Source organism: Anastrepha ludens, chromosome 3 (genome assembly GCF_028408465.1).
Source record: "Anastrepha ludens isolate Willacy chromosome 3, idAnaLude1.1, whole genome shotgun sequence".
NCBI lineage: Eukaryota > Metazoa > Arthropoda > Insecta > Diptera > Tephritidae > Anastrepha > Anastrepha ludens.
The window spans coordinates 13723297-13747695 of NC_071499.1; the positions used below are offsets into that span (position 1 = coordinate 13723297).

A 24399-nucleotide genomic window follows, 5' to 3' on the forward strand; every position below is an offset into this window, starting at 1 on the left:
GAAGCTGGTCTAGAGCGCAAAAAATTGGCATATTTTATGAATTTATTTTGACTCAACAAAGGAATCAATCGAAAATCTGTGAAATAGGTTTAATAATATAGCTTTCATGGTACAAATACAAAATTTTTCGTCTGAATTAATTTCAAAATGGCCGCTGTCCAGCAGTTCTCCTAAGGCGCCTTTTTTTCTAGTGGGTCCATTGCCGAAGACGTAAACTCCTTAATTTTTGTCCTGGATCAAAAAATTAAATTTTTTTAGTTTCTATATAACAACAGAAAGAGACGTACGTAGGATTTTTTCGATATTTTGTTTTTTCGCGAAATGGTGCACGTTTGAACAAAAAGTTACAATTTTCACTATAAAGAACGACATAAAATTGTTGATTAAAAAAAAAACTATGTAATATAAATAAAAAATCCTACGTACGTCTCCGGAGAAAGGTATTTCGAATGTATTGTCAAAATTTCGTAAGAATCGGTAAAGATTTGTTCGAGTTATGTCTTCGGCCAGTTTAAAAAAAGTGATTTCGAGAAAAACGCGTTTAAAGTTGTAAGTAGCGTTCGGGGCATACCTGCGAGGCACTGCCGTCGACTGAAAAATTTGGGCATTTAGACATTTTTGCTGGCATCCCTCATTTGGTATATTATTTCTAAGACCCTAAAGCACCTTTTAAGACAAAAAAAATTTTTTCGATTTTTTCAAAATTCTAGACCAGCTTCCCCCCTTAAGTTCCCCTCTTAGTTTGAAGCTCTCTGGCAAACATCTCAGTCGGGGTTTTTTTTAATGTTTTTAAAAAAATATTTTTTTTTTTTTTGGAAAAAAGCATCTGTTTTTAATATAAATTTGTATTTTCTTAATTACATTTTTTATAAATTATTTTTATAAAAAAAAATATTTTATTAAAATTATTATAAATTTTTTTTAATGTTTTATAAATTTTCTTTTTATTAAAATTTTTAATGATCTTATTGTTTTAATTTTTATAAATTTTTTTTTAATTATTTTTTTTTTTTGTGGATTATACAATTTTTTTTATATATAAATTTGTATTTTATTAACTTTATTTTTTTTATAAATTATAAAAAGATTTTTTTTATTTGTTGTATTTTATATATTCTTGTTTACACTAATATTAGTACTCATACATATTTATGCCTATTTATATTCTTTATTCTCATTTAATCCTATTTCACATTAATGAGTTGCGACTTCACGAAAACTAGTGGCATTGAGCCACCCTTAAAACGTCACCACCCCACTCACTTAGCTTAATCAAAATTGCATAAACTTTGATAGGTATTTATTTAATTTTTTTCCGATTGTTTGACTAATGCAGTACAAATGGGCGACAGAAGTGGGCATTCAAGCAGGCAAATAAATAAAACAGCGGAAAGATACTTTGCAATAAATACAAATCGACGCTGTACTTACGCATATGCACGAGTGCATAGCCACGTATGCGGCTATGTACCATAGATGTCTACATATATACTATTTCGATGCATATAAATGCAGCTAAACATGAGTGTGTGAGTGCGTTTGTGTGCATGGATGTGAAAAATGGAAATGATAGGATGGAAAGAAAGGGGCGCAAATTGGAGGGGCAAGAAAACGGGTGCATACACATGTACATGTGCGTACGTATATGTATGTATATATGCATGCACGTATTTATAAACGAAAGTACGTACATAGGTACTATACATACATACACACATACATACATATTGTATGTAGAGACAATTATTTGTGCCGCATTACGCGATTGAATGCGTTGTAAGAGAATTTTTTTGTTTTTTCACTGCACTTTTCGAATTATTTGCTCTATAGTATAGCAATTGGTGGTGTTGTTGTTGTTGGTGAGATTTTTATATTTATATATAAAAACATGATAATATGCACACGCACACACATACATGCAAACATATGAATGTACATGTATGTACATATGTATGTGCAAAAAAAGCTGTTGTGTGTTTGTAATTTGGAGAGTTTCGATAGCTGCGTTTAGCTATTTTTCGAGCGAATCGCACAAAAAAACTGACGTAATCATACATTTTTTTTTATTTTTTGCTGAAGTTTTATTTCATATTCGAAATATTCGGGTGTAAAACGAATTAATTTCGTATTTGTTATTGTACTAACCTCCTATCTATTTATGTAGTCAATATTTTGGCAGTGGCAGCTATTCTATGTTAAAGCACGCCAAAAAATCAAGTGAATTTTATATGTCACAGTGAATATTAGTAGACACACACACATTTTTTTTATTACAGTGAAAATGTCAAATTACGTTCCCACAAAACAGCATTTGCGGGGAGGTTTGCTTTTGTTCTTCAATTTAAAGAAACGTGCAACAGAAGCACATAGTTTTACTCTCAGAAGCTTATCCTGAATATGCTCCAGTGGTTAGAGTATGTCAGCAGTGGTTTGCACGCTTTAAAAGTGGTGATTTTGGCACAGAAGACAAAGAGCGATCAGGTCCATCAAAAAAGTTTGAAGACGAAGAATTGGAGGCATTACTCGATCAAGGTCCATGTCAAGCTCAAGAAGAACTTGGAAAAACATTGGAAGTCACTCAACAAGTCATTTCTAAACGTTTAAAAGCAGCCGGATACATTCACAAACAAGGAAATTGGATGCCACACGAATTGAAGCCGAGAGACGTTGAGAGACGATTTTGAATGTCTGAAATGCTGCTTAATCGCCACAAGAAGAAATCGTTTTTGCATCGTATTGTCACTGGCGCTGAAAAGTGGATTCATTAAGACAACCCAAAGCGGCGAAAAAGATCATATGTGAAGCCAGGCCAAGCAGACAAATCGAAACCAAGGCCGAATATTCATGGTTTGAAGGTAATGCTATGTATTTGGTGGGATCAGAAGGGTGTGCTGTACTATGACCTGTTAAAAAATCGGGCCAGACGAACACGGGAGAGCTATACAGGCAACAATTGATACGTTTGAAGCAGGCAATAGCCGAAAAACGGCCAGAATGGGCATCCAGAAACGATAAATTGATTTGCCATCATGACAAAGCTAGGCCACATGTTGCAGTACCGGTCAAAAATTATTTGGAAAATGCTGGATGGCAAATTCTACCTCACCCGTCTTATAGCCCAGACATAGCTCCTTCCGCTTACCACTTGTTTCGGTCGATGCAGAAACACCTTTCTGGAATAATTAAAAAGTTAATTAAAATAGTTGAGCTACCTCGTAGTATATTAAAAAAAACCAAAATAATGCAAATAAAATGCAAAATAACGCGCTTAACATCACATGATTTTAATTTGTTCACATTAATTTGCTCCATTTCATCATCGCCCTCAGATGAAGAATATTCCATTAGCAATTGCATTGTTGTGGCATTCACATCTACATATCTTCATAGTTCCCCTGCTTCCGTCTATGCCTGCATGTATGTGTGTATGCAGCCACGGTGACTGGAAGCTGTGGTTCAGGCGTAAATACATAGCTCTATATTATTGGACGATTCCCATTTAAAATATGACTTCAAATAAACTTTATACAGTTTTTCTAAAATATATATACTTCAATGCTCCATTTTAATCACAATTTTTATTTATATTTTGAACTTTGACTCAATTTGCAAATTTTGATTCGTGTTTATTTTTATTTGAGAGCAGCTGTTTTTCTCACTTGCAAATTCTTACAAGTAAAACTTCATCGAGTAAAAACTTGCAACTTCCCCTCAAAATGAAATGTCGGTTTGCTCTCTCACTTTCCCCTACTTTGATGTACACGAACACTAATACTTGATAGTTTGTAACAATTGCACAGGTTCAAATATCGGTTATGAAGCACAAAATGATGGAAAAAGTATTTTAACAGCGGTCGCTACGCAACAGACAATGGTAAATCTCCGAGTGTATTTCTGCCATGAAAAAGCTCCTCATGAAAAACTTCTGCCGCTCAGAGGCATCGTAAAAGTGTAGGCCCTTCCATTAGAGGAAAACATCAAGATCACATCACAAATAGAAGAAGGAGCTCAGTCAAACACTTGGAAAAGGGTGTAAGTGTTAATTATAAATACATACACTTGCATATATGAAGAATATTCTTCAAATCACTTGCCTTTATCCTTAATAACACTTCGAAAAACTGTCACAAACTGCAAACAGCTACTGTTCAGAAAATTCTTTCTATATTTTCTGGAGGAATTTTTGAAGTTCTTATTATTCTAACCTTAACAGCGGTCAGTTTGTTTGAACTGTAGTGACTGACTTGCATAAAAATGTAATGACTGTAAGTCCAGTGAGAATGGGTATACAAACACATGACTTCTGCAGAAGTTGTCTAGACGAGGAAGAGAAAGAGACCTTCCCGTACATTCTGTGTCACTGTCCTGCTCTATCTAGAAGAAAATTCGCCATTTTGGGCGGACAATTCTTTAATGAATCCGAAGATCTCGGCTATGTCGAAATTAAGGATCTTACGAAACAACACAACAGTTTCAGGAGGGATAAGGGCTAGTTTCCTCACGCGGCATCACAATGGGCCATGAGCCTGAGTGTGTTCTACAGTGGACAACCGCTTCAACCTAACCTAAGTCCAGTGATAGCGCCAGGCTTAGGATTATTAGTAATAAAATCGGGCAAAAAGGTTTTTGCATTAATTTTGCAATTTTTCTAACGCAGTTTCTTGTTAGAAGAACTACTTTTCATTTAAAGGGAGTTTTAGAGACTCCCTACAATTGATCATTACCCCTAACTCAATGAACTTCAAATTCACTATTTTATCCTGTAAGCTGTTTGCTGTTAGCAGAGCTCGAATTTCGGCAGGAGTATTCTCGCCCCTTTCAATGTAAACACCATCATCCCGATGGTTGGATTGATGGGATGATGAGATTTATACAAACACTATTTGTGCCCTTGTGCCTTGCGCCTTGTACCTTTTTGATGCCTTATAAATATGTATGTATGTATGTATAAATATCAGTTGTCACTTGAAACTTCATTCGGGGCTTACTTCAAAACCTGGAAAGGTCGCTTTCTATGATCCAAATTATTTCATGTTTGTGTTCCACAACTCAATTCTTTTACAAAACAGATGTTTGTTTGAATTTCACATATGCAATTAGATTATAACAATACCATTAACAGCTCAGGGCAAAGTGATTTGCGTAGGTTGAAAGAGAAAAAAATTAAAACTTTTAGTTGAGAGGCTTTGAAAAAAAAAAATACTAAAACGACATGGATTTTATTTTTGTTTGTGCAAAAATATCGATATTTGCAGGTGAAAATATAGATATATGTAGTTTTTTCAGTCTTTCATACATCTCCCTTACGCCCATTTTGTTTCGTTTTTGTGTATACCCAAATCCAACTCGCAACCCACAGCAGTGTTGCATTGATTCTCACAAAAACACCGAAACGCGATTGTCAAAACCAAAGAAATAATTCACAACAAACACTTCACCATACAACACGACCACAACAGGAGCAACAACAATTATAAAAGACAAACAAAATTATTTTCAACATAATAACGACTAAGTGTCATTCAACCGCTGTGAATGTGACACGTTTAGGCAGAGTCACAAGCACAAAAACGAAAATAAATAAATTACATTTACAATTTGGTTTTTATTTTTGTTATTTTTTCTTTTTATTTTTGTCATTTTTTGTTTGTTTTTTTTTTGTCGAAAAATGCAGAAGCAATACAAAGTTTGGCCACAGATGAGATGTATGGGGAAAAAACAAAGGAACGCGTCAATGTAAGCACAACTAATTGAGGGGAACACAGGTAAGTAAAGGGGTAAAATAGAATAGAAAAAAATAAATAAAAGAAAGTTACGTAAAATAAAATAAAATGAAATGAAATGATATGAAATAAAATGAAATAAAATAAAATGAAATAAAATAAAATAAAATAAAATAAAATAAAATAAAATAAAATAAAATAAAATAAAATAAAATAAAATAAAATAAAATAAAATAAAATGAAATGAAATGAAATGAAATAAAATAAAATAAAATAAAATAAAATAAAATAAAATAAAATAAAATAAATTAAAATAAAATAAAATAAAATGAAATTAAATAAAATAAAATACAATAAAATAAAATGAAATGAAATTAAATTAAATTACATAAAATAAAATGAAATGAAATGAAATTAAATTAAATAAAATAAATAAAATAAATAAAATAATAAAAAATTAAGAATAAAATAAAAAATAAGATAAAATAAAATAAAATTAAATTAAATAATATGAAGTAATAAGTAGCATAAATTAGAATAAAATTATGCAAAAAGAATTTAAATAAAGTAATACAAATTACAATGAAATTAAATAAACTAAAATAAGTGTTTCGTTTAATTAAAAAAAAAAACGAAATTAAAATTAAAAAAAAAAAAAAAATTTTAAATAAGCACTAAATACATTTACCAAATTTTAGTAAAATTCAATAAAAAAAAATAACTAAAGTTAATTAAAAAAACTAAATTAAAATTAAAAAAGAAAATTTAGAAAAATTCACACTAAATAAATTTACCAAATTACAATAAAATTAACTAAAATAAAATAAAATAAGAGTTTCATTTAATTAAAATGTTCCACTAAAAAAATTTACCAAATTATAATAAAAAAATAGTACCAAATTATAATAAAATAAAATAATTAAAACAAAAAAAACTAAGCTAAAATTAAAAAAAAGAAATTTTGAAATTCACACTAAATAAATTTACCAAATTATAATAAAACAAAATAAGAATTTCATTTAATTAAAAAGAACGAAATTAAAATTAAAAAAGAAAATTAAAAAAAAATCGCACTAAATTATAATAAAATGTAAAAAAAAAAATAATTAAATTTAGCTAAAAAAACAGCTCTAAATTATAATAAAATTTAATAAAATAAAATAAGAGTTTCATTTATTTAAAAGAAAAAACTTAATTATAATTAAAAAAAATTTTAAAAAAAGTTAAAAGAAAAATTTAATTTCACACTAAATAAGTTTTCCTAATTGTAGTAGAATTAATAAAACTAGAATAAGAGTTTCGTTTAATTAAAAACTAAACCGAATTAAAAAAATTAAAAAAAAAAATTAATTATAAAGTAAATAAATTCACCCAATCATCAATTATGCATAAACCACCAGCCGAACGCACCAATTAGTACCGTTAGCGAATACCTTTTCTTGCCTATCTTGGCCAACAGCACATACATTTCACACACACACATATACATATGCATATATACACATACACCTCTGACGAAGCGGCAATGGTGATCGCAGGCATGATTCCGATAGATATATTGGCGGAAGAAAGAGCGAGAGTGTTCGTGCAGAAAGAACAGGACCACAGTAACATATCCGCGATCATAAAAAGAGAGAAGGCTACATCCATGCTGAAATGGCAGGAGCGTTGGGAAAACGCGACAAAGGGAAGGTGGACTTATACACTAATCCCAAAAATCGAAAAATGGCTAAATAGAAGCTATGGTGAGCCTAATTTCCAGCTAACGCAATTTTTGACAGGCCATGGTTGCTACCAGAAGTATCTACATCGCCTTAGGATACGTGATTCGCCTTTATGTCGAATATGCCATGAAGAGGAAGATGCAAGACATGTATTTTTTGTATGCCCGCGATTTGTGACTATCAGAGAGGATTTAGCTTCACTATCAGATGATCCGATAGTACCAGAAAACATAGTGGACATCATGATGTCTTCAAAGTATGCGTGGGATAAGATCTCGGCCGCAATTAGCCAAATAATTTATGCATTAAAGCTCGCAGACATATCCGAGGTCAGCGGCAGATAAACAGACGATACTTGACAAAGAAACGAACTCTTAAGTCGACGTGTGACAAGTATGGTGGGAGGGGGTGGACAGGCCCAACTGGGGTGGTTTGCTTCGGTAACAAACAAAACTGGGGGAGGATTAAAGTACATGCAACTTTTGACGGACTGCATGTGAAGTGTAACTGACGTAGAGCCTAGAGTTCAACCGCCTTCCCGACGATTTACTTAACGGTAGTACCGGGAGGGGATCGGTACATGGACGGTAGGAGGTTTAGTTTGGGTTAAAGTCCTACACTGACGGGGTACAGGCTTTCGATGCTTCCTCCTCGTAAAAAAAAAAAAAAAAAAAAAAAAAAAAAAAAAAAAATATATATACACATACATACACACAAACTACAACGAACAAGTTGATCGTCAACGCGATTTCCGCAAAACATTTCTCGCGTTTAGCTTTTGATTCATTTTTACTCAGCAATGCGAAAATTTCAAACAAATAATTTTATATTAAATTTATATTTAACCACACAACAAAACAACAACGACACGAACAACAATAAAAATAGCAGCTACAACAGAAATGCTTAATTATTATTTGTTTTTATTAATGGTTAAAAAGCGAAAAAGTGGCGAAGCAAAATATTACGAAGTTCATAATAAGATACATACATACCTACATATGTGCATGCATGTCTACACACACACACACACGCACACATGTATGTGTAACAGCGGACACAAAGCGTTGAATAGTTTTCGTATATGACTGTATTTATGTGCATTAAAACGAAAAACGAGCGACCACCGATTAATGGCAGGCCCGCCAAGCGACCAAGCGACTGGCTGACCGTCAAACCAGCGCACAACAGCCGACAGTTGCCAACAGCTAAAAGTCAAAACTTGATGTTGCTGGTGATAGCGAAACGCATTGTTGCTGTGCCGAGGATGCCAACAACGAAGATGTGTTGGGGTGTTGTTGTTTTGGTGCCAAACGTGGGGAAAGCAAGGAGCTTTTACAGTGATGGGGAGAGCAAGTGTGATTTGTTGTTTTTTTGTTTTTTTTTTGATAGGTGAAGTAGGGTTCAAGGTAGGGTCGCACTTACAGCGACCGTCGTCTACTGTGTCGAATGGTGTGGCCACTGTGGGGACTAGTGGTAGTCCGTTCACGGGACTACTTTCTGCATTGCTGGTAAATGTGATTACTATACATATATGAATTAGGGCCATCAATTTCGAAAGATGAGTAGGCTTTAATGTAAGGGGCATTTAAGTTTAAGTAGGAACATTAACCAAAAAATCTAACATTAATGCTATTAATTTTTTTCTTAGTAAATTAACAAGTAAAAGTAATCTAAAAACCTCGTTAGGACCAGCTCTTAGTGTAAAAATAAGACGAAATCTTTCAAAACATAAAAAACAATGCTTTAAAATGTATGCTTGACTACACGAAGATTCAAAGATTTCTTTAAAGCGAAGATTAAAGCTTTCTTTAAGCACAGAAATTCGACTAATTCGACCCGGAATAGAATTGCAGCTTGACAGCGGGTTGACGGGTGATTATCAACTGATCCACTGATCCCCGGACTGGTTTTCAGCTGATATTTTGTGTTTACAATAAAATAAATTTTTTAGTGAAATCAAGTAATCAAAAAAGCAACCCCGAGTCTTCAACTCGTCGGAGAAAATAGAAATTAATCTAATTCTCTAAACAAATCTACGGCACGAAATCCGTTCCCGCCGCAATTCTGTGCAATTTCATGCTATTAAATGTTTTCTATTGGCTTGTGTGTGAATAAGTTCAGTTGATTTTACGCAGTAGTTTTTGGTTGGTGCCCTTTAAAATATGGAGAGCACTAAACAGCATTTCCTTAATATAGAAAAGGTAAAAATGCTGTTCAAGCCAGAAAGAAATTAACCGATTTGTACGGAGAAGATGTGTTGACAATACACCAGTGCCAGAACTGGTTTGCAAAATTTCAATCCGGCATTCAACTGTTTATGATCATCTGGGTTTAACCTTGAAGCTCGATATATCCACAAAAAAACGAAATTACTTTCAGAACAACTTAATAATTTTTACAGCGGGCCCGCTGCCCACTGCAATTCTGTTGAAGCGCTAAAACATTTTTTCTTTGACTGGTTACGAGCAGAAAAACCGCTAAAAATCCTAATTATTACTTATTTAAGTCTTATGCAGCAGCTGTTCACTTACAGACTATTGAAAAATCTGTACTTAACTACGAGAATTTTGTAACACTAAAATTATTCATTCCATAATTTAGAAGTAAAAATACAATATTTTTAAAGATTGAATGCATCCCCCTTAAGAGCCTGCTTTAGAGGCTTCAAAAAATCGAGTTTATCGTGGATTTTTTTGGGAAGGAAAGAAATATTCGATTGAAACGAAACTTTCAGGTTTTATTGTTATATATTTCAACAGTTTTTTATTATAATGTATGTCATATTATGCCTGGTACAAGCATTTTCAGAGGCGCTTCGAGTGTGCATATGTCGTGCGGCGGGAAAGATGCAGGTTGCAATTTTCATATCAAACCAAAAACCCAAAAAAAATTTTATTTTAGTATAGTATAGCTTCTAGTTAAACCGAGAAAATTAAACAAAAAGTGAGACATTCAACAATTTTTCGCTAAATAAAAAAAAATGTTTTTTTGGAAAAACAAATTCACTTTAGAATGTTTAAAAACTGGGTTAATCGTAACTTTCTTAAGGTTTTTTAGGTTCAACTAGAAGAGAATTTAATTCCGAATACAATCAATGTTATCTCGCTTCGATAGGACGTTTAACTTTTTCACTATCTTTCCCGGTAATTAGGAAAAATCGCAAAAATAAAAAACCGAGAACTCGCACTTCGAGCGAACCGGCCGCTCGTATACCTGCTCGACGCTTGATCACAATTTCTTCTGTAACTCCGAAGATATTTTGAATTTGCTTCTGAAATTTTGAGGATACATTCTTGGATAAAAATAAAAATAAATAATTGGCGCGTACACTTCTGTTAGGTGTTTGGCCGAGCTCCTCCTCCTATTTGTGGTGTGCGTCTTGATGTTGTTCCACAAATGGAGGGACCTACAGTTTCAAGCCGACTCCGAACGGCAGATATTTTTATGAGGAGCTTTTTCATGGCAGAAATACACTCGGAGGTTTGCCATTGCCTGCCGAGGGGCGACCGCTATTAGAAAAATGTTTTTATTAATTTTGCCTTCACCGAGATTCGAACTAACGACCTCTCGGTGAATTCCGAATGGTAATCACGCACCAACCCATTCGGCTACGGCGGCCGCCGTAGTGGATAGTTTGGGGAAAAAAATGTATGCAAAAAAAATCGATTTTTTCAAGCCTCTAAAGCAGGTTCCCCCCTAAAATAAACCGCAAACTTTGTTTAAGAAAATTAAAATTTTTTTAATTTTTTTCATCCGAGCAAATGTTGACTAAATCGCTGCCCCACCTCGATCTCATAAAGCACTTTCACTATAAATCGAAACGAAAATCAGCGCCTTTCTTTCAAATCATTTTTTATTTATATTCGCATGTAAACCATAAATTAGCAAATAGTTAGCAAATTCTTTTAAAAGCACGTTATTTTATGCACCTCACTGTACCCATTCGGCGAGTAGCTTGAGTTTCGCGGGGAGGTCTGGTGAGGAATCGAAGGCGAAAAGTGTTCAAACAAAACGCGAAATTGTCGACGAACTACCTTCAAAAGCCGGTCGCCGTAAGCTCATCGTAAGCGGAACGTGGAGTGGAGCGTGGTGGAGCAATACCCAACATTTAACTCCATTCTTCACCTTAGATAGCTGCTCTATCTTTCTCTGTCCCATACAGTTTGGTAAGTTGGTTTGCCAATGTGACAATTGTGTGTATGTATAAATGTACTCTTTTTTCTCCTCCAGCATGAACATACGAGTATGTGTAGTACCTGAGTATGTTGTGTTGAGATTTATTTGGTAGTCTAGTCTGTGTCTATCTGCTGAGCACTTCTTGATAGTCTGTTATTTTTTTTTTTTTTTTTGGTTTTTCTTCTTTGCTTGGTCTTTTCATCATTCTTATTCTTGTGTGTTTCTTGAGCTACTGCAATTCATGCTTAGTCTTCTGCTATGTCTCTTGTTAAATAGTATCTACACTTAATTCAGTTAGCCACTTAGTCAAGCTGCCACTCACTCACTTCAACAACGCGTTCCGGTTGAAACTAACCGCTAATTTAAATTATTGAAATCTATATGCGAACCGTTTAATAGTCAGATATATACATATTTACTTGTCTACCACAAATAGAGGTAGGTACATACATATGTATGATTACAGCATATATATATGTATGTGTATGTGTGTATGTAGTTACATATGTACATACATATGTATGTATAGGAATAGAAGGAAAAGAAGAATAACAGCAAGAAATGTTAACACATTTATTTTTTATTTAGATTTAAAGTACGAAAATCTGAAGCTTAGCACGATGGGTTATGAGATAAGAACAGGTGGAACAGGTGGAAAGTAAATACCTCTGAGATGCGTACATTGTGTAACTAACAATTTGAGCCTGATAGCTAGAAAATTTAATTAATCGAATATATGTACCTAATATAAACCTCCGGGGAATATGCCGTGATGATTGATGATGTGCAAGAGGGGAAGTCAAAATCGTACTCGGTTCTACGTTACCGAAACGACTCGGATATATATCCGGCTAAGGATTGCCACTCCAGCAGCATTCCCAGTATGTAAGTATGGGGAATATTTTATCCTGCTACAACAACAACAACAAAATCGCACCACAAAGCAAAGGGGAAGGCCATAATGAAATACCTCTGAGGTATAGTGTTGCCAATTTAGAGACTTTGTCGCTAGAATTTAAGACTTTTGCTTGAGTCTTGGTGACAAAATAAAATTTTTGTCGACAAAAATGATTAGCGACTTATCTGGCGACTTTTGGAGAGCAAATCAAACCCGATTTAGGCAATAGATACTTTTCTGTCAACTTGATTACCCGTGAATGCACTTTACCTTCCATACCCTAGTGTAACAATTTACTGACTATAGCTAAAATTTTTATAAATTAATATTTTTCCATAAAAATTTAGGATGACAGTCTTTAATGAACACTTAATAAAATGAAAAAAAATTCGATCCACAAATTCCTTCATTTTCCCCACTTATTTATTTGGCTGTCACAGTGGTGTTCCCCCTTAAAGCGTAGCTTTTTTATGCCCCTTTTTCTTTACTATGCTTAAATATATTTTATAAATCCATTTCAAGACTTTATTTAATAATCATATAGTAAATTGTTGTATGATTTGCCTGGTTTTATTATTAAAGCGTAATAGTTAATATTATTAATTTTATAAATTTTCAAATTTCCATTTGAATCCAGTACTGGATCAACTTCGTAAATAACTTTTTCAACATTTCTTGCATCACTCATGCTTTCCAATGATATTTTTCAGACACAAATTAACAAAGCGTTAGAAAATTTAGTAGATTTATCGAATCATAATAAAAAAACCAGTATTTCAGGAGATTGAAACTAACTTCCGTTGATCTCAAATTTCAGTAGAGTTGGTATTACCGGTTTAATTATTATTCATCTAAAAATTGTAAGTCCGCAGCTGGCCTCTTGTGCACCTCTCAGAATGAAATTTAGGATCCACCCCTGATGGAGTTAGCGGCTTTCTAGCGACTTTTGATATTGGCCCTAGCGACTCAGATTTATTGGCGTTGGCAACACTGCTGAGGTACCCAATTATAGTTCAAACTGAATTTTCTGTTCGAACTACGAGTATTTCATGAGAGCGAGTAGAGCTCAAGTTTCTTTTTAAAGAAAGTATTCCCCTAACTTGGTGTTTGGCTGAGCTCCTCCTGGAAGAACCTACAGTTTCAAGCCGACTCCGAACGACCGATGGTTTTTTATTAGGAGCTTTTTGATGACAGAAATGCACGCAGAGGTTTGCCATTGCCTGCAGAGGGGCGATCGTTACAAACCGCTACCGAAAAAAGATTTTCCTATCATTTGCTGTTTCATGCACGGTGAGTAAAGAAAATTAGGAAATAGGATTCTTGGGCATAAAGTGAAAAATACAAAAGCAAACTCCAAGTATTTGAGAGAAAAAATTTAGAGGCAGTCAAAGGCAAAAATGCTGTGCAGTCAAAACAACGGCGAGTGGCGTATAAGATGGAGCCATGAACGGGACCAGCTTATAAGAGGGGAAAATGTTGTGCGATTCATCAAAGCTCAAAGACTAAGATGACTAGGTCTCATACCATGAAAATGCACCACACGAGAGCTCAACGAAAAATGACGAAAAGTGACGCTTAAACATTTGCAAGGAAAGCAAGAGGCAGACCAAGAGCAAGATGGATTGAGGAAGTAGAAGACGACATGGGGACGACTCAAGGTCAACAACTGAAAGGTATCAGCAAAGGATCGGGGCAAATGGAGATATTTTGTGCAGGAACCAACTCTCAAGAATGATAGATTACCAGGTTTGCTCGTTAGGTATGGTGAAACAACATTTTTTTTTGAGGGGAACTTTGGATTCTACGTTACTACAGCCTGTTGTTGTTGATTTTTGAAATTTTTAAATATTGTGAAACACATCCCAAGTGACAGCAGCTCATCATCTCAAATTCGCTCAGAGCCGAATAATGGTCTGCTACGAAGAACACTTTGAAAAATCTTTTCAGCATGGCCACATCTGTAGCGCCAAAAGATGATGCTGATGAGGAAATAGGAAATTAGCAAATATAAAACCCACGCATTCCATGTGTATAGGTAAAAGTTTCCGAGATGACATACCTTTATCATATTTACTGGTTTTGCCCAGATTTGGCTAGTTTTCTAGAGTTTTAACAAGCATCGCACTGAAATCAAAGAATAGTTTCCTCTTGACCTAATTCAATATCTTGTTTTCTTTGCTAACAAAGCCAATAAATTATTCTTCACTTTAAAGTGCGCTTAAACTCTTCTCGTTGCATGGAAAAATACCTCTTCTATTCGCCATGGCCCTGATTTTTCTACATGTCTAAGTAACTTTAATCAAACCAAACTGCTGCCGTACCCTACTGCTAATATTTCCAACTCTGCCGCTATGATATGCTGTTAGACACATACAATTTTAGATAGGAGGAGGCAAACATTTGATGCTACCATCTAGAAAAAACAATCAATTTCACCACATTTCAAGCGCAGTTCCTTCCAAACTAGTAACGTCAATTGGAAAATAATGAATATTTGTCGAACTGCTTCAGTAGCCGATTACTGCACATATTAAGTACTATATACTATATATATACATATACATATATATATACACATATACAAATATATATAAAGCCCATAATGAAACAATAAAAATTGGAATATGAAAATCGTTGTTTAGTCGATGAATTAAAACGGCACAATTTTCAAACGTTGGCGAATGACTTCAAGAGACAAATATTAAATTGGAGGTAAGGGTAAAAGGAAATACAAAAAAAAAATACAAATTGAAATCGGATTGAAGAACAGAGTATACATATGTACATATATATGTATGTATGTACATATGTAGGTAGTAATAAAAATCGGAAGAACAAAAGGGTATAAAATATGCAGAATAAATATGAACTAAGAGTAAAAGTAAAAGAAAAATGTCGAGATTAAAACGATGGTGTACAGCGAATTGGTGCAAATATTTATATATACATATATAAATATATATCTACGTACGTACATACATCTGTATATTTGCGCAAGGCATTTACATACATACATATAGTATAGTGGGGTACATAGAGATAACCTGAATGCTAAGAACGGATCGAGTATACAAGAGAAGTGTTGGAGACACAGCAGCAGCACTTGAAAATATTCGCACACGTACATACGTATGTATGTATGTACCAACTATATATGTATGAATACAGTATGTACGTATTTATGAGGTAAGAGGGAATACAAATAGCAAAACCAAAAAATTATAATAAAAAATTCAATCGACCGAACAACAGGCCAACCGCCTGACTGTCAGGCAAACAAAAAGGCAGTAAGCATAGGACGGGATGCCAGCCAGCCAGCATATTGGGGGTAGGGGACAACATACAAAAAGAAAAAGAAACAACAACATAACTGCAAAGAGCACGAGCAGCGGGAGTAACCGAGAAGAGTGTGGAGGTGATGCAAAAGTGGGAGCAAATGAATTGCGGAACTGGTGAGCAAAGCGGAGTAAAGTTGAAAAATAAAATTGAAACACAAAATAGAAGAAAACGAATGGCACGAAATTACAATTGAGGATAGCGCAGAAGGGTGGCGGAGGAAGCGTGTGAAGAAGGCTGATGTCAGTTGGAAGTGTTGTGGCGATGTGTAAGACGAGCTGGTACGGGTGTTATTTTTTTATACACCGAATATGTATGTATGTATGTAGTTGCGCTAATACAATAAAATATATTCAAATAGCAAGAGTGTACTTGTACGTATGTATGTATGTATGTAACCACTATAGGTATGTAAGTAAGCGCACATAGCTCTACATTTATGTATGTATGTATGAATGCAAAAGTTGGGAGATGCGACCGAATGCGGGCGAAAAAACGACACACCCAACAACAATAGGAAAAAAATCATCATCATAACACACAACAGCAACCAAAACAGTGGACAGTGTTAAAACAAAATCAACGGCAGCAAAAATAAAAATTCATACGAGTGCCAATCGTTGGCAAATGTATCCACTTGTATGCAAGAATACAAATGTACATATGTATGTATGTATGTAGCGATGTACACGCCAAGGAGTAGGCAATCGAGCTGGCACACGAGTGTAAAGGAAACAAAGAAAACACACAAACAAAAAAAACAAAAACAAAAAAAAAATCAACTGCAAACAACACTTGGCACTCAGTGCAAAACATTAAATTGCATGGGAGTACAGAGCAGTGCAGCGGGAGATGAGAGCCACTAGTTATTTTCCGTTAGGGGAGGGGGCTTCGAGCACGAGCCTCGAGAGCACAAGAATGAGAGCGTACATGTTGACAAGTAGAAGAAGAAGCATTGGCAAAAACAGTGTAATGTGTTCGGGCGTTGCTGCTATTTTCAAGAGGTTTGTGGCGTTTTGGTCAAAGGCGCAAAGGCGCAAGGCGAAGGCGAAGGGGTTGTGTGGTGATGCATTTAATTGTGTTGTAGCTGATATGTGCGTGCGTTTATATGCACATGTATTGTTCGTATTAATGCGAAAACTTGTTGTGGTACATGAAATGTGTTTAAAAATCCACATTTTTTCTTTGAAATGTTTAATTAGGTAGATAGCGTTGCGTTGCGAGGCTTTGCTTTTGTTTTTATCTATAGGTACTACTACATACTGTACATATATATTTATGTGTATCCACGTATTTATTTCTGTTCGGTTTCTTCTTAAACAGTTGGTAGAAATGAGACAACAAAAGTTGTTAGGCAGGAGTGCATTTGAAATTTTTTATGCTACCCAAATTTAGATATCTGCAGATTTTGAACAATTTACTTGTGTATTTATGTATCTAATGTTAGCAAGTTTCCATTTTAAATCAATAAATCAGGACGTTACACAAAAAAATTCTACTAAAAATGGTCGCCCATAAATAAATTATAAATTTTTATAAAATAAAATTATAAATTATTTTTTTTTTTTAATTTACCACTTAACAGCCAAAAAATGCTTAGTCGATACATATTTTTTTGACAAAAGTCAACAGATATGCTTTCACCTTGGCTAAACAATTTTTTATTTGGCAAAATACGTTTGGCTGTTTCTCTGTACAGTTTTAGGTATACATTGAATGAAGACTTTTTTTTTTTCAAAATTATTTTTTCAAAAGTAAAATTATTATGAAAAATGCGTTCACTAATTAATGATTTACAGCTGACATTTTTTCTAAACGAAATTATCTACAATGAAAAATTCATTAACTAAAGAAAATCATTTTAAAAACATTTGTATAAAAGTTTTGATATTGAAAAATTTAGAAGTTGTATTATTTAGTTGCCTTCAAATATGCGTAGAAATTTTCATGATTCACGCCAAAATTCACTAAAAATGATGTGATGTTTATAGAAAAATATGTAAATGCGTACTTAGATGATGTTTACAAAACCGACGCAAAATGATTTGAATTTAAATGATAAAGATGAACCCTGCTTTAATTTAATACTTGTCGTAAAAGTTTAGGAAGGAAAAAGTTTTGGTTTTGTTAAAATTTTTTATTTTTTATTTTTTTATACATTTTTTTTTTAATATATTTTATTTCATTTTTATTTTCTTTTATTTTATTTTATTTTATTTTATTTCATTTCATTTTTATTTTATTTTATTTTATTTCATTTCATTTTATTTTATTTTTATTTTATTTTATTTCATTTTTATTTTTATTTATTTCTCTTTCATTTTTTTTTTTTTTTCAAATAATATTTATTTATCGTCAACATAAACACAACTTAGAGTTTCAAAGACTCCTTTTTGTGTATTTATGTGTACATAAATGATCTGTTAAAGCTCTGTGGTAGACGAGAATCGCAAACTAGGTCTTGCCCTTGAACTCACAGCTTTTATAAAATATCAAACTCTCGGCAGGCAGTTGCACATCTTCGAGAGCAATTTCGCCTTACAGAACTGTGCCGGAAAAATTACCTCTTCTTCCATTGGTACAAAAAAAATGTATATATTAATTTATACTACGTTGATGAATATCGATGAAAATCCGACGAAGAACACTAAAAACTCAATGTAAGGTTCCCTCCGAAGTTTCCCTCAGGTTAGCTGGTACATTTAAAATTTATGTAAAATAATCTTATCTGGTAAAGCGAATAATTAGAGGCCTTAGGGTCGAAATGATTTTAACCTATTCTCAAACTTTAAATGGGTAAGAACCTCATCTTTCTTGATATGAAGGTTGAGGTTATGATATAATGTGCCCAGTGGGTCACTTTTGGTAAGCAGAACTAGCGCTGTGGGATCAACCAAACGTTCATTTGATACAAAACTATTAAAACAATTTAATTTGTTTATATTTTTTTGTTTCAATATTAAAGACAATTAAAAAAAAAATATTAAGTTCTCAATTAAAAAATCACCCAGAAAAATTATATTAAAAAATTTTCAAAAATTAAAATTAAAAACAAATTACAATATTAATAAAAAATTTTAAATTTAATTGAAAAAATTTAATAAAGAAATATTAATTTTTACAAAAGTTTTGAAACTCAGTTTTCAAGTATCAAAATTTTCATTCCCTTAACTTTCCAAAGAAAATTAAAAAATGTTTAAAAAATAAAATTAAATTAATTGATACAAAATTTTAAATTTAATTTAAAAAATGTAATAAACCAATTTTTGATTTAATTTAAATTTTTACAAAACTTTTGAAATTCAGTTACCAAGTAAAAAATCACGAAAGAATCAAAATTTTCATTCCACTTCCTTTATAAAAAAATTTAAAAATTAAAATTAAAAAAAAACAAATTAAAATATTTAATAAAAAATTTTAATTTAATTTGAAAAATTTAATAAACAAATTTAAAATTTTTTTTAAATTTTAATTTAATTTATTTTTTTAATTTTTACAAAATTTTTGAAATCTAGTTCCCAGATTCACGCAAGAATCAAAATTTGCATTCCCTGTACTTTCCAAAAAAATTAAAAAAAAAATTTAAAAATTTGAATTAAAAGAAAAAATTAAAATATTTAATAATAAAATTTTAATTTAATTTAAAAGATTTAATAAACAAATTATAGATTTAATTTAATTTTTTTTTAATTTTTACAAAATTTTAATTCAAAAAAATTTAATTTAAATTTTTTACAAAATTTTTAGAACATTTTTTCAAAATTTAAATTTTTTACAAAATTTTAATTTAAAATTTTTACAAAATTTAAATTTTTTACAAAACTTTAATTCAAAATTTTTACAAAATCTTAGTTTAATAAAATTTGATTTAAAATTTTAAATTTTTATTTTAGTTTTTTTGGACCCAAATAAAAAATGTGTCAATCAATTTCTATCCCACTGTGCGGTAGGTAAAAAATGTCCAATATATGACTGCTCTTAAATCATAAAAGCGCAATACTTGTCACTAAGGTGAAAATTACAAACTGTCACTTCAACATAAATCGGACAATATTCGAGTTAATGGCACGAGATTTATTTTAAATTCACTTTTTTTCTTATACTACTGTAAAATTTCGCTTAATGTGTGATTAAATTTTTCTGATTAAGTAATTGCTAACTGATTTTTTATTACTTCATAAGCCAGTTGTACCTACACACATACATACACTCTCAATATTTTTCATATTTAAAACATATGCACATAAATTATAATTTTGAATAAGTCACTTTTACTTTCAAGTCATTTTCCAATTTATCTACTTACACATACCATAATTAACGTTATCTTTCAAGTATTAAGAGTAATTTTACTTAATTAATTCAATTTGTGTATGGATTTATCTCGTTTTCAACTTATTCACCTTTTAAATTTGAATACTTGTATTTTTATATATTTAGCTATGTAAATATGTATGTATGTATGTGTATGGATATGCTGTTGCATTTTATCAGCATTTTTTTTGTTCTCCGTTTCTTCTCTGCATTGTGTATTCTACACTTGGTCTCTATTGCTGCGTGCGGTTTTACTAAGCTTTTATCTGCTATCACTTTTACAATTTTTTTTTTATTCACTGTTACACTCTTTTTTTCTTTAATTCATTTTTATGTCTTTGCTGCTATTATTCCGTAATACGCTTTGTTGCGCTATTTTTTCACTTTGCTCACTTCTGTTTTTACAATGTTTTATTATCTTTTATTTCTTTTGTGCTATTTTTGCAATATTTTTATTTTTCTCCAACTACCTACTAGTTAATAATATTCTGCAACGAGCACACACACACACACAATACCACTGGGGCTAGCTAACGAGTCAATACACATTTGTTTGTTTATTTGTATACACGAATGTATTCTTGTATGTACACACACATACACACACTTTCGAACCGTTGTTGTTTGTCGACATTTATGCACAAAAATCAGTGTACTTATGTATGTATGACTGTGAAATTGATTGTGCTGCTGTTGGTGGTGCTGTTGCTGCTGCTGTTCCTCGTTGGCGCTTTGTTGTGTTATGGAGAATCGCGTGGTACTCGCAAATACATTATTATTGTAGCGCACGCGAATTGAGACTAAAAAGTCGAAGAGAGATGTGATTTTGTGTAAGCAGCAACAGAAAATCCGAAACGCATTGGCAGCAGCAGCACGACCATGGCAGCAGGCGTCGCATTGTGAATGTGAACGTTGACGTTGACGCTGAAATGAACTGTGCGCAACCTATAACAGCAAATGCTACTGCAAAACTAAAGGTGAATAGTAGTAACAATACAACAAAAACAACAAACACAGGTCGTAGAACAACAGGAACCAAATGAAACGGCCACAGTGGAAGTGATATACATATGTATGTATGTATGAGGCGAGGCAGCGAGGCAGCAATGCGACGACGGCGGTGATAGGAGGTGGAAGTTGGCTGTTGAACGATATTTGCGCGTTACGATAACGAAGCTACGACGCAACGACATATCGACGATGACGATGACGACGACAACGACAACGACAACGAAACAGTTAAAAGCTATACACAAGAACCAGAAGCTCAGCAAGAGCAACTACAAAATTGTATAATTGGGATTTGAATTACTAGTCGTGTTAAGCAGTAGAGGTTGAATAACTTTTGGTGTTGGTAGCGGGGCGTCCATTCCGTTTTGGTTGTTTTTGCACTGCTGCAAATTAAACTAAACGGACGACGAGCGGATAATCGGGGTGTATAAATCTTGATTTTTTAATTTGAAATAGTAATTCCTTCATCATAGTGTACAATTTGGGAATTGTTGCGCATAGTAAATTGAAATTTACGGAAAGTATGGAATGATGTGACATTTTTGGAGCGTGATTTAACTGGCGATTGAGATAATGATGAATATTTATGTATGTTTGTATGTATGTATATGTATGTATGTGTGCATGTACACATGTAAGTATGTATGTATATATGTAAATTTGTATGTATGTATATATGTATGCATGTATGTATGGATGTATGTACAGTTGCAAACTTTGCACACTCGTAGTCGGCATGAGCTTAAAACGTACATATGTATGTACGTGTAATTACATACGATAAGCACACGATTCAGCAAAAATAAAACTGTTGTAGATATTGACACAGATGCACTTTTACAAATTTTTTTTTTTATCACATAATTAATTTTTTGTGTCTTAATTTTGACCTTTAAATCAAAATTTAAAACGCTCGGAAAGTGCGAACACTACAAAAGTCGCATTGAACAAATCTGTTATAAAGGGTGGTTAAGTTTCAAGACCGGTGTTGATTTTGAATAAAATACAATTTTTTTTAAGAAATTATTGTCATTTATCTTTATTATGATAATATTGGTATGGCTCAATTACGTATGGAGCAAAATATCGGCCAAATGGCCACCGTGGCCTCGGCGGCACACTTCCATCCGATAGTCCAAATTTTCGCTAACGCTGAGGCATAATTGAGGTTCTATGCCGTTAATGCGCCGAATTATCTCATCCTCTAACTATCGAATTGTTGCTGGCTTATCGACGTACACCTTTTCTTTCAAATAACCCCAAAGAAAGAAGTCCAACGGTGTCAAATCACATGATCTTGGCGGCCAATTGACATCGCCGCGACGTGAGATTATTCGGCCATCAAATTTTTCGCGCAAAAGAGCCATTGTTTCGTTAGCTGTGTGACAAGTGGCACCGTTCTGTTGAAACCACATATCGTCCACATCTATATCTTCCAATTCGGGCTATAAAAAGTTCGTTATCATCTCACTATAGCGAACACTATTCACAGTAACAGCCTGACCGGTCTCATTTTGGTCACTCTTTGTGGGTGCATTGGTTTTTCGGCAATCATTTCTTGGATTATCATCCGCCCAAATGCGTTGGTCGATTGTGTATTTTTTTATGGTGTAAATTGAGTTAGTCTGAAATTGAAAAAGGCCAAATGAAATGCAGAAAAAAACTTGACGTTTAGGTGTGGTTCACATTCAACACCGGCCCTTGAAATTTAACCACCCTTTAGAAGAGTTTGAGAGCCGAAATTGAGTGGTCATAAGAGAGCCGTTCTTTTAAGAGGAAGGTAGATGAAGTACCACTCTGACACTCCCAAGTAGTGCTAAAGCGCCGTTTTAATACCACTATGCGAGTCGTCCAAGAGAAAGATATCTACAGCCGACCAAAGCTGTTGATGTAACGGAGAAGATTGATGGAACTTAGGTTGGCGCACTGTCCCAGGCTAGCAAAGAAAGGAGCACCGAGTGACCTTAATCGTCTGACTGCCAAACGCGGACATCTACAGAGAAAGTGCTCAATAGTATCCTTCTCTGAAAGGTCTCCACAACTTCTGCAATGGGTGATAAATGGTAAAATTAGCTTTTTCGCATGATTAAGAGTTCCGCATGTTAAGAGGAGAACTATAAAAAACTGAATCAATAGAGGTTCAGTTAATAGAGCTCATCAGTATAGAGCCCAGAAATGTTTCAAAACTGAAATGGAAATTAGAAAGGCAGCTTTAGAAATGTTGCTACCATCAAAATCATGCAGCGAAAATTTCAGATTATTAAAAATGCAGGATGGTCACCAACACCAACACATGGAGGCTACCAACTTTCGTTAACAAATGCCCCCGAATCATCTGTAGAATATTCTGGCCGAATATCATCAGCAACGACGCGCTGTGGAGATCAACGCATGAAGAGCCCATTCTATGGCAAATCAAACGCAGAAAGGGGCGATGAGTAGGTCACACGCTTAGAAAACCAACAGATAGCATTACGAGAATGACACTGCACTGGTATCTGCAACGGAGTAGAGGTTACGGTAAGCCAAAGATCACTTGGCAAAAGCAGGTCGTGTGCGAGCTAGCAGATGCCGATATTTCATAGAGCGGCGTGAAAACAACTGCCCAGAACGACGTGCGATGGAAGAGTCTTGTCGAGGCCTTATGTTCCCGAGCGGAGTGAACAAGGCTCAAAAAAAAAAACATGCAGGTGCAAAATGACGATCCGCCAACAGAAAAAAACCATCAAATTCGCCTGACGTGAGCAAAACTACGCCGAAATGGGAATCTATTTGATAGGCAAAAAATAATTTTCGCAAAAAAAAATCATTATTCAAAATTTAGTTCGGCTTCTTATATTTGATTACACTAAAAATATAAAGGGTGGTTAAATTTCAAGGGCCGATGTTGAATGTGAACCACACCTAAACGTCAAGTTTTTTTCTGCATTTCATTTGACATTTTTCAATTTCAGACTAACTCAATTTGAACCATGGAAAAATACACAATCGAGCAACGCGTTAAAGTTATTCAGGAAATGTCAACAGTGAATGACCAATTTTCGAAGAAAATCATCTGAGGCACATTTTCACCTCAGTGGATTCGTCAATAAGCAGAATTGCCGTATTTGGGCGAATGATACTCCAAGAGGATTGCCGAAAAACCAATGCACCCACTGTTTGGTGCGGTTTATGGGCCGGCGGCATCATTGAGCCGTATTTTTTCCGAAAATGA

At 33.5% G+C, this 24399-nt stretch overlaps 1 protein-coding gene across 2 annotated transcripts in view; it reads right to left on the reverse strand.

Moving 5' to 3' along the window:
* Nucleotides 1-20985, reverse strand: part of LOC128857044 (serine/threonine-protein kinase tousled-like 1) — a 63500-nt gene extending 42515 nt beyond the window's left edge. The window contains exon 1 of one of the 2 annotated variants that reach the window (XM_054092580.1): nt 20264-20985. The gene's annotated coding sequence lies outside the window, so the exon portion shown is untranslated. Of the gene's footprint in view, nt 1-20172 lie in introns of both variants that reach the window. The other variant, XM_054092579.1, reaches the window with a different exon arrangement.
* Between the last annotated feature and the right edge of the window lie 3414 nt (nt 20986-24399).